The sequence below is a fragment of the Callospermophilus lateralis genome, chromosome 11, assembly GCF_048772815.1.
Source record: "Callospermophilus lateralis isolate mCalLat2 chromosome 11, mCalLat2.hap1, whole genome shotgun sequence".
Taxonomy (NCBI): domain Eukaryota; kingdom Metazoa; phylum Chordata; class Mammalia; order Rodentia; family Sciuridae; genus Callospermophilus; species Callospermophilus lateralis.
The window spans coordinates 77,785,564-77,797,815 of NC_135315.1; the positions used below are offsets into that span (position 1 = coordinate 77,785,564).

The 12,252-nt window shown below is 37.1% G+C and overlaps 1 pseudogene; it reads left to right on the forward strand.

The window, feature by feature from the left end:
- Positions 1–7,782: 7,782 nt before the first annotated feature.
- Positions 7,783–7,891, forward strand: LOC143411113 (small nucleolar RNA U13; annotated as a pseudogene).
- The last annotated feature ends 4,361 nt before the right edge of the window (positions 7,892–12,252 follow it).

Below are 12,252 nucleotides of genomic sequence, written 5' to 3' on the forward strand. Positions count from 1 at the left end.
GGAGAATCCTTGTAAAAATGCTAAGCAGAGTGTTTGTGAGGGGTGAATAAGAGGGGATTTTCTGGCTTATCAGACCACAGTACAATTCTGCTCAGAAATTCATTTTACCAATTAATTAAGAGATGCTCAGATATTGTGAAAACAATTTCCTAGAAATGGATATCAGAGAAAACAGGTTTGTAGCTGTAACTCCATTCCACTTCTTTGAGGCACAAACTTCTGGTACATTTTCTCCAGGACAAGCACTACCTAGCATTCTAGCTTTTAACAAAATGATTCCAATTCTCTTTATGACTATGGAATTATAGAAGAAGGGAATCAATAAATCTTAAGTAATATGCCAACAGGTCATGATCATGTATAATAAGTTCCTGTCTTCAATTTCAGTCTCAATTTATGTTAGGTTCTTAAAAAGTGTTTACAAATATTTGTTTCCAAGCCAAAGGGACATGACATAAGCCCCCCACCCCCAGCTCCATCTGTTGGTGGTAGACAGAGTCTTAGTTCTGTGGCAGGCTTGAAAGTTTCTTTCTTTATAAGATTCATGATATTCTGATTGATATATTTCATTCAGGGTACCCTCCCCTTGCATCACTTCAACTCTCCCTCTGACCCCTTTGTCTATACTACAGTTATGGTATATGCAGTTTCAAATATACCACAACAAAACCCACTATTCTATATAATTAGCATACACAAAAAAATCCCCCCCTTTACAGGGGATTGAACCCAGGGACACTTAACCACTGACCCACATCCCCAGCCCTTTTCATATTTTATTTAGCAACAGGGTCTCACTGAGTTGCTTAGGGCCTTGCTTTTGCTGAGGCTGGCTTTGAACTTGCAATCCTCCTGCCTCAGCCTTTAGAGTCACTAGGATTACAGGTATGCACAATGATGCCTGACTCGGAACTATAGTTTTTAGGAGAGGGATCAAGGTACTAGAGTGCATGTTACAAGAGCAGCCCCTTGTTCTTCTTTTGATGACATACTTCAGTGTGCTCTCATTTCTAGCAGCCCTTACTTCCAAGGCTTTAGGGAATCAGCCAGGTTTTGACAAAGCCGTTACCTAAAGTCACCACCAAAAGGGAAAGGAAAAAGAATTCCAGTGTGCTCTTTGCATTCCCAGGATTATCCCTTGCTCTGTTCCATGTGTTCTCTGGCTGAAAGGCTGCCCACAGAGCAACCTGCTTTATAATTCAGAGACTGGGGAGGCTTCAAGTTGCAAGTCACATATTAACAAAGAGGATTTATCTCATCACTGCAGCCCAACAGATGCACACAAACTTCATACTTACAGCAGATGCTATAAGTGTGCTCCCAATTTGCTTTTTTGCTATTGGTGCCTAATGGAGAGTAGAAATAATGCCACCAATATTCTAGGGTAACACTACCTAAGGATTCAAGCAGGCTGCTGGGCTCCATCTCCAATGATAAAAGGATGGGAAATAAGGAGGAGAGAAACATTCTGAGCCTGTGCTGTCTGATCTCTGCCACAAAACTTCAACCCTGCCATCAGCTGCAAACACGTATGGGCACTGGAGATCCAGTGAGATACTGTGATATTCATTTACTTGTGTGTGGGAAGGGTGGATGAAAAGCTACACATATTTAGAGTTTCAACAATAATTTAAAAAGTGGCATGACATCCTTGGAAAAAGAACTCCTTGCCTCTAAACTTAAAAGACATGGGAAGACAATTGCTTAGAATAAATCAATTTGGATGGGTAGAGCCACTCTGGAAAGCAATATGGAGATTCCTCAGAAAGCTTTGAAGGCAACCACCATTTGACCCAATTAAACCACATGGTATCTCATCAAATAGTGTGCCCCCAGGCCTTCCCAACCCCCATCAGGATCAGCAACTCTCTCTTCCCTTCTATGGCACTTACTGGATTATGCCATAATGAAGTACTATGGGACTCCCCCAAAACATACCCATGTACTTGAGCTTAAACACAGGGACACTCTATGAGCTGCATTCCCAGTCCCTTTTCAAACTTTATTTACATACAAGTTCTTACTACGTTGCAAGGGCTGGCCTTCAATTTGTAATACTTCTGCCTCAGCCTCCTGAGTGACTTGGAAGACAAGTGCCAGGGCTCCTTGCTGGTGGCTAGGGGCTTCTGTCCTCTACTGAAAGAAGCTTCCGGAAGATGAGGATCAAGATTTCCCTCAGGGTATCATCCTTCTCTGCATCTACTTATGACATTACCATATTCCTTGTCCACTAGATCTTCTGGGAGGCACCAGCTGAGAAGAAGATCGAGTGTACTGAGAAAGGGAAGAGCAACCATGTGGATGCTCAGGCACTGCTGGCCTCCTGGGCCTCACAGGGCACTCTTCCCTGGAGTACTGTCATTTGAGGGCAGACCTCTCTTTAGCCTCGGCACTAGTGGCCCTCACCTAGGGGTCTCACTGACTGATCCCTTTATCCCCAAGATGGAGTGTTTCAACTGCATCTGCTTCCTGCAGCCTTACAACACCTCCCATCTGTATGTCTGTGGTACCTACGCCTTTTAGCCCAAGTGCACCTACATTGTGAGTGCTGCCCCACCCTGGCTGCCTGCCACCCTGGCCTCCAGTATGGGGTCCTGCCCTCATGCTCATCCTCCTGACTGGCTCCCTCTGCCTCTAGAACATGCTCACCTTCACTTTGGAGCATGAAGATTTTGATGATGGAAAGGGGAATTGTCCCTATGACCCAGCTAAGGGCCACACTGGTATTCTTGTAGGTGAGTGGATGTGCCTGTTTTGGGTGAGTCCCTTGGAACTTGACACACTCTGGGGTGTCTACACCTTGTTTATGGCCTGACTATCCTTCCATTTCCCAAAGACGGTGAGTTGTACTCAGCCACCCTCAATAACTTCCTGGGCACCCAGCCTGTCATCCTCCAGAACATGGGGCCCTATCACCCCATGAAGGCAGAGTACGAGGCCTTATGGCTCAACAGTGAGCAGGGAGAAGGACTGGGGAAGCCCAGGGTGGGAAACCTGTGAGGTCCTTGTCACCTCATGACTGAACCTCTTTGCCTTGCTGCAGGGCCCCACTTCATTGCCTCTGCCTATGTCCCTGAGAGTGTGGGGAGCATCACAGGGGATGACGACAAGGTGTACTTCTTCAGTGAGAGGGTGGTGGAATACTGCTGCTGTACCAAGCAGCTGCTGGCCCAAGTTGCCCGTGTCTGCAAGGTATTGAGCCCCCCAGCATGAGCCCTGGGAACCCTGTGGGCTGGGCAGCGGCTGACCCACTGCATCCCCTTGATATCTGCCAGAGTGACATAGCCGGTGCACGCACACTGCAGAAGAAGTGGACCAAATTCCTGAAGTCACAGCTGGGGTGCTCAGTGCCCAACCAGCAGCTCTATTTCAACCAGCTGCAGAATGTGCACACCCTGCAGGGTGCCTCCTGGCACAAGACCACCTTCTTTGGTGTATTTCATATGTGATGGTGAGTTGGCCAGGAATGCTGGGGTGGGGATGAGCAGGTGTTCAGGTCAAGGGCAGTATGTGGGTAGGAGGGCCTGAACCATGCTGTCCTATAGGGACATCCAAGTGGTCAGTGTCTGGAACACTGAGTACTTGCCCCTTTTAAAGGCCCCTGGGGAAAGAAGGCAAGGCCCTGCCTGGTGGCACCTTAGATCTGCCTGCTGGTATATTCTTCTGCCCATGAGCATTTTCTGCTGATCCCTACATTCCTGCAATCTCTGGAGCTGGGGTGAGATGTTAAGGTGGGCATTGGACCTGACCCTTGAGATCCCTCTCTCATTGCAACAGGGATAATGTGGACCTTTCCTCAGTCTGTGAGTACCAGTTGGAAGAGATCCAGTGGGTGTTCCAAGGTCCATACAAGGAGGGGGACATGGTGGGGAATCAGCAGGTCAGGCCCAGAGCACCACTGGGGACTAGGCAGAAACCAACCCTGGGTTGTTTGAGGAAGTGCAGAAGTGGGGTCAATACACTGACCCAGTACCCAGCCCCCAGCCTGGTTCAGTGAGTCCTTTGGTCAGGAAGTGTTTCCTGTCAGTTCCAGTGGCCTCCCACCAGCTGATAGCTCCCCTGTCCATACCCCTACCCCCACAAGTGCATCAACAAATGGCACCACCACCATGGTCACACCAGTTCTCTGGAGCTGGCTGACAGAACCCTCATTTTCATCAAGAAGCACCCACTGATGGACGAGCAGGTAGAGCCTTCATGGGGCCAGCCCCTGCTCATGAAAACACCAACTTCACCCACCTGGTGGCTGACCAATTTACAGGATTTGACAAAGCCACCTATACACTTCTGTTCATTGGCACAGGTAGGTAAGCTCTTGGGTGTGTCTGGGGCTGGGAGACACCCAAGAGCCTCATTCCCTGTCATTGACACTCCCTTCTCCAGCCTAGCACAGACAAAAAGTAACCATAAAATATTTACACTCAAATGCACCAAAAAATGTCACAGAGACACCAGCAGGGAGGTTTTATAGGTGATTCTTCATGCGCCTGGAGGAAACTGTTGCTTTCGCTCCCATGCAAGGATTTCTAGCAAACAGAGTGAAAGCTGCCAGCTTATTTAGAAGGCTGGGAAACCTGGGTTCCCAAATCAGTGAGCAAGAATTCAAGTCAATGAAATTATGGTCTCATTTTTCCTCACTTCTGGTTTTAGATACAAAATCCTGACAAGAAAATTTAATGATGTACTACAAAACAATACATGGCATGGTGGTGTTAGTTGGGTGCCACAGAACTGTATGCTTCATAGTAATCACAAGAGGAAATTTTGTGTTATGTCTCCTTCACCAGAATAGGAAAAGGTTATTTTTTAAAGAAAAAATACATAATCAATTGGGCATTATCCCAACAATGCAAACATGGTTCAATATCAAGAAGCCTTACAGTCTAATCCATCACATTAGAGAGCTAAAAGGAAATAAAAGCATATGGCTAACTATTTAATAATTCAAACATGTAAATATTAAAAATAAAAATCTGCCAGGTTAAAAAGAAAATCTATCTATTTTGGATATTGATTATATCAGTATAATTTCAAGGACTATAACACACACTCATAACAAATATTAATATATTATTAGTGGCACAGAATGTTAACTTGAGGCAGCTCTGCTCATGTGGGGCAAGGAGTATATAAAAAGTCTCTGTAACTTCCCTCAATTTTTCTATGAATCTATTTTTTCTCTTAAAATTAAAAAAGAGAGATCCATATATCTCAAGACATAAAATAAATAGTATCTACATCTTGCTCAGAAAATCTTTAAATATATGAATACTCTAAATTTATGTATAAAAAATTAATACTTAAATGAAAATTTAGATCATTGAATTATTCTGACTATAAATGAAGTTAAATGTAATATATCCTTTGTTCCAGTTATTTTACTCATAGATTTAAGTTTAGAGCAATTCTTGAAAAAGTTTGGAAAAAAAACATAGACATGATTGCTTTATTTTGGCATTGTTCACAGAAATGTCAGAATTAGAGATAATCAGGAGAAGTTGGAGACAATGTTAAGATAATTATACTGGATTTGTACAATTTCAAATGTATAAAATTGAATTATAGCTATATGAATTAAGCACAGAAGACTTATTTAGTGAGACATATTTATATTTATCCAAGTACATACATAAAACTCACTATAAATCTGCATAAACAGAGAAGTGGGCATTAGGGATGAAGGATAAGAAAAAGGTGAGTTAGGAGAATAGCATGAGACAAAATGCAGAAATTCATGAGATGACCCCTGTGCACCTGAGATGAACACAAAAGAGAAACAACTAAAAATTTATTTACCTAAATAAAAATCATTTCACCATTTATTAATCATTTTATCCTATTAGGAAAATAAAGTATATACATTTATTTGTTTATTATTATTATTGTACTTAAGCTGGAGAAAGAAAAGAATGAAAAGACTCTTTCTCAAGGTAACTCAGAGAGTGGAAAAGCATAAATAAAGCAATGATCATGGATGACTTCTTGAGTAATGGTTCATCACCATTTTCTCTCATTAGAGTAAATACAAGAGGGAAAATGTTAGGAAATTAAGAAAAGTATAAAATCACCCCAGAGGAATAATACGCAGTGAAAATAATTCTTCTATTTATCTCTAGTGGCAAATGTCAAAGAATTATTTTACAAAGAAGCAAAAAGGAGGAGAAATATCTGAATTTTCTTTGACGGATTTCTTTTTCTATTTTAACTTGATTATGCAGCAGAAATGGATTTCTCATTTTGAAACCAACAAAGGGTGGCATTTTGGCCTTCTCACTCTGACCTTGTGTGGATTTTCTATTTGCATATTCCATCTCAAGTGCAGTATTTCTCAGTATCAAGGACTAGATACACAGCAGAGCTGTGCTGCTTAATATATCATCTGTTCAAAATGGTTTTGCATAATGGCTCTATGTTGCTTGGAGATGTGCACTTAATTGCAGCAATCCATACAATACTCTGTAATGCTCCACACCTTAATTAGCTCTTCCACATATTAAGGGGATGCAAGGAGAGGGAAAATTCTTCTAGATGTTAAAGGAGAATTCACATAGTTTTTCATCAACTGATATGTCATAAAATATTAAATGACATTTCCTTTACTCTTAAGAACTTTTTGAAGAGTAAAGTATGAATAAATTCTACACATCTTTTGCCACAGTGGGAGGGGAATAGTTTATTTAAAACAAGGGCAAACTGAGGAAAAATTATCCTATCCTAATGTCAAATTTAATGCATGTGCTTTTTACCTTGGCTTTCAAAATCGAAAATTAGCATAGATATCTGGACATACTATCTTAATAAGAACATCATTAATTATAATATTCTTTAAAGATCACTGTAGAGCCACAGTTGGTTTTAATTTCATATTTAGAAATATCAATTTTAGCTGTTTAATTTGATAAGGTAAAACATATAGAGAAAAAAACCTATGATGATAACACAGAAATTTTTATTAAAAATTTCAAATTTATTAAAATTTGTCTATGCTCAATCTTTGTCAGTGCTAGATTTTTTTCTATTTTATAAAAATAAATTTTAAAACATATTTCTGATAGGATTTAAAATGCAAACAAGTAATATTAAAGATACACCAAGATATTATTGACATATAGTGTTAGCATCTCTTTGAGGCACTATATAGTCTAAATAATTTTTTATTTTATCTAAGTCTCAAAACTTTATGATGTAAATATTTTTAAGCAAAATTTATAGAAGGAATCTATGGCCTCAAAAAGGTTAAGAAACTTGATAGGGCATAAATACTAAATGGCACAAATACTAAATCTGGCACTGACAAAGACTGAGCAGAGATATTTAGTTTGATTCTGAGTACTGAAAGGAGAATAGCAATAAGGATGGTCAGAATCGAGAAGGACATAGATAAGTTTATATAACTTCCTGTTTTACACTAAAGTGCATACTTCAAGTGAACTTCTCAAGTACATTTAGTTTGAAATATATGTTAGAACTTCATACATGTCCATTGATAAATGAAATTGATAACTGAATTATAACAGAATGAAAGGTTCAGAAAAAAATGGAAAAAATAGCAGAAAAGAAGTATTCAGACCATTCTTTTAGTTATTTTCCTGACATCAAATTTCTTTGTATATCATGAAGTTATGATATGATTATGATAAAATTATGATATGATTCAATCTGTTATACTAACCAAGATATAATTGCATGGATTTTATGACCTATATAAAAAAGAATTAAACTTTAATCATTTATTTCATCATGACAACAATCTTTATTATAACTTATAAAAATAGAATAAATATAATTTTGGTTCATAAGTATGATGATTATTGGGTGTTCATGTGGCTGGTGTGGGAGATGTGCCTTTCCCTACATCTTGTCACTACATCTGCACATTACTTATCTGTTGTCAAAAAGGGCTAAGGAAGGTATTTTATTAGGTAAATTTAAACTCCTTCCTTCTCTCTTGAGTTCTTATTTCTTTTTAATAAGTGATATAATTCCACCTTACTCTGATCTCTCCTCCTGGGGCCCATGAGCCACCCTAGAAATTGTCTAAAAAGAACAAAAAGAATTATCTTTCTTCTTACCTTCCAATACATATCACATACTGTCCTGTTCAATTTTCAATTTAACATACTGTCTTGTTCAATTTTCATTTTTTTTATTTTTTTATTTTTTTTACAATTCCATACCAACTAAAGGATGAAGTCTAACTCTAAATAATGACAGATCTGAACTTTCTTGATCTCTTTACCCTATTCACATAATTCCAGTATATTATATTTTCACTTCCCTGAACACAGTTGCTTCAAAATATGTTCAGGCCTCATCTCCTGGATGAAAATTTACAGAGTAGCCCTGAAAAACTACCCTAAATTGTTTAATTATTGTATTTTGCACATAAAAGTGAAAACAAATTTTTCATTATGTGGATTCACCATTTTCAGAATGTTAATAGTATTTGTATGAATGTCAATGTTAATTTTTTCTTACAAACATAAATACCAAAAGAAATTGATAAAAAATTCTTTAAAATTATTAAGGTACCAACTAATTATAACAAAACTAATGTTTCATTTACACTGTTTTAATTAAACAGATGGAAGTCTGATGGCTTTGACAAATAGATAACATATAAATCAAGATTCAGTGAGGGAAGGAGAGAAAGAGAGAAGCACACAGGCAACTTCACATAAAAAGGAGCTTTGAGGGCTGGGATTTGCTCGCCTAGTGTGGGTGGGACCTGGGTTCAATCCTCAGCACCACATAAAAATAAAGGCATTGTGTTCTGTCAATGTACACCTAAAAATTATATATTAAAAAAAGAGTAGCTTTGAGTACTAAAAAGTTAATTTTTAACCAATTAATCTCTAAGACAACATGGATCTGAAAGTTTTTATAATTCTTACACTTTTTTAAAAATTCTAAGTAAAAAACTTTCACACACACAAAAAGAATTCTGAGCTAGAACAACAACAACAACAAAAACTTTAAAAAATGTTTAGGAAAACTGAGAGCTACCAAAGGTTTATATTGCACCAGAGCCAGTAAAAATGTGTTTAGGACAGCAAATATTTTAGTATATGAGAAGATAAATCTATACACAACATACAGAATGAACTTCAGTTTCACATAATTCACATATTGTTATTGTTTGTTGTGAAGCTTTTAAGAAATACAAATATCTTAAAAGAAACAACTGAACCTTGCCAATATAGTAAGAATTCTTGCCAAAAATGAATGTATGTTGTTCTAACTCTTTAAGTATATTCTTTGCCAAAAAGAAAAGATGTATACTAAATAAGATTTATTTAAGATTTCTAAAGTTAAATAGCAAAAATGCAATTGAATAAGTGATATTCTAAAATTGTTGGATCTTGAAATATGCATCTTTTTTAACAAATTGAATTAGGAATAATGAGATTTTAGAAAAATCTTATCAATTTTAAGGAAGCTTGCTACTTTAATTTAAGTACCTTTTAACTCAAAAACTTGGCAACTCAGAGATGTCACATGACTCAATTATATGCATGTTTAAGAACTGTATCAATTCAACACACACTCATTCAAATGCACATTTTACTGAGCACTATACCAATATCAATGGAGGTCATAAATGCATTAAAATACTGTTGCTATCATGGAGGATTTTATAGTCTAGTTGGAAATTCAAGACCCTAGAAATAACAGCAAACAAAAGGAAGTGCATAAAATTGTAGCTTAAAAGAGAGTCACAATATTGGTGGGTGCTTAAACAACATTTTTGGCTATGAATTAGCTTGAGTATGGCTTCATTATTGCATTAGCATTCTTCAAATATAATACCATGCATAAAAAGAGCATAATTTTATTTGGAAAAACAACAACAATAACAAAATAATGGAAAATAACTTTATTCCCAGAGAGTGTTATTAAGGTCAAAACACTGAATAAATGAATCTATACAAAGTATTCTTTCATGTAAATGCTAAAATTAATTAAAACAAAAAGGTCATGTTTAGTAAGGGGAAAGACACCAATAAGTTGTAAAAACATTAACATGAATAGAGAAAATCAACAAAGAGCAGCATTTGTTTTGATAAAAAAGAAAACAGTTTCTCCAATTAATAATTATTTTGAGTTTTGGTGAGTGGGGAAAAGTTCCAAATATCAGAGCTAAGGAGAAACTTTTTGAAAGCGTCATCATTAGAGAGAAATGAGGAAATCACAATATGCGACTCTTTCATTAGAAAGGCCTGGGGACTCATCCAACCTGAAGGCAATGGAGGAGCCTCTGCCCTGCTAAATGAAACTCTCACAGCATTCAGATCTCACAGATCTTCTCTTTTCATTTTCATCCATTTTGCATCTTCTTTTTCTTTCTAATCTCATTTCTACTAGAATTTTAGCTTTTCCAATGAATTGCCTTACTCTTTCCATCTTACATATGTGGTTTGGTTTCTTCACTGGAATTTTGGTTTTGCTTTTATTCTAAGATGCATTTCACTCAAATTTATTTCTTAGCTCTAAATACTACTCTCAGATTTTAAGCCCAGTTGAGCTAATTTTCTTTTTCTGTTTTCGCTTTTGATTTCTATATCTCCTATCAATATATTTCTTCTGAATTTAAGGTCAGAAAAGTTAGGGGGTAGTCTCCATTCTGCTTAGTCTGAAATATTGACATTTCCTCTTGCAAGCTTGTGTTTTTCTAGTGATCAATACAAAAGAGAAAAAACAGCAGAAATAATAAATTGATAACTCATTGCTATAAAATTTAAGTTCAGTCTTAAAACCAGTTCCAAAATAAAAATATAGTGACATAAATATGTACAAAAGATTTGATTTTATTATCATATTTTAACTGACTCATGTTTTCATCTAAAATATTTTGAGAGGTCTCCAAAAAAATCAAAGTATACATTTATATTAACGTCAGAAAACTCTTTCTCTCTATTTAAAAAGATGTCATCCACTCAAACTCATTTCTACCTCTAGTGTGGTGCCTTAATGCCATCATATTTTATAGTCCTAAGAATAAATTTGGGATGCTTTCTTGAGAACTTTTAAATACTAGAGATATATAGAAATTATTTTGGCTTTGAGCAAAGAAGCCTATTCTTTATTTTACTCTTTAGAGAGTACAATTAGTCTACATTGCTTTTCCCCTAGGATACTATAATTTTGGCAACTCTTCCATTCATTGTTCTTACCCAAGGTACACGTGGGCCACAGACTTTGAAATAGAAACACATGCTCCATTTGAAGGACAAAGATTTGTCCTAGTCTAGTCTCAGTGAAACTTACAAATATGGGCGCTGCATCAAGAAAATTGGGCAAAAAACTTGAAAGAAAATAAAAACCATTCTCAGCTCACTAATGGAATGAAGAAATATATTTTTGTGTTTTATTTTTAAAATGGGGACTATCTCATAATCTCTGAAAACCAGCACAATGTCAGAAAAAATTATTGCTTAATAAAACCACAGCAACAATCACAGCTTACCAACAATAACTCTGAGGTTTATTTTTACCCTTCTCTAATCCAAAGAGTCTCTCTTATTTTTGGAGCATAGTGCTGTCTCTGACTAATACAAGTTTCCCTAGCCAGTGTCTCTCACAGGCAGATAATCTAAGAATGGCAGAAGGCATGAAGACTGTCATTGTAGGTTCTTTGCATGGCTTCCCATTATACAAGAAAGTATCTCTTATCTTCTCTGGGACTCATTTTTTTCTCCTCTTAAATTACAATAATAATTAAACTTACTTTCTAGGGTTTCTTGGGAAATTAAAATAACTAATAGAAAGAGTGATCCATGCACTTGTTAAATTAGTTTTCTTACTTCCCTCTATTCTCTCTGTATTAGTCAAGGTTCATTAGAAAAACAGATTCAATAGATTGTTTGCATGTGTGTGTGTGTGTGTGTGTGTGTGTGTGTGTGTGTGTGTGTGTGTGTTTGTGTGTGTGTGTGTGAGAGAGAGAGAGAGAGAGAGAGAGAAGAAGAAGAAGGAGGAGGAGGAGGAGGAGGAGGAGAGGGGTAGTGGGAGGAGAGGGGATACAGCTTTAGTTTTAGGCATTTGCTGAGATTGATAATTCTAAAATCTGCAGAGCACTCCTGTGGGCTAGAAAAGAGATGATGATGTAGTTTCAGTCTAAAGGAAGTCTGGCAGCAGAATCATGCTTCTTTAGAAGAACTCAGTCTTTTCTCATAAAGCCTTCAGATGATTGGATGAAATTATTACAGGTATTTTGTCTTACTGAAAATCTATTTAAATATCAGCCACATCTAA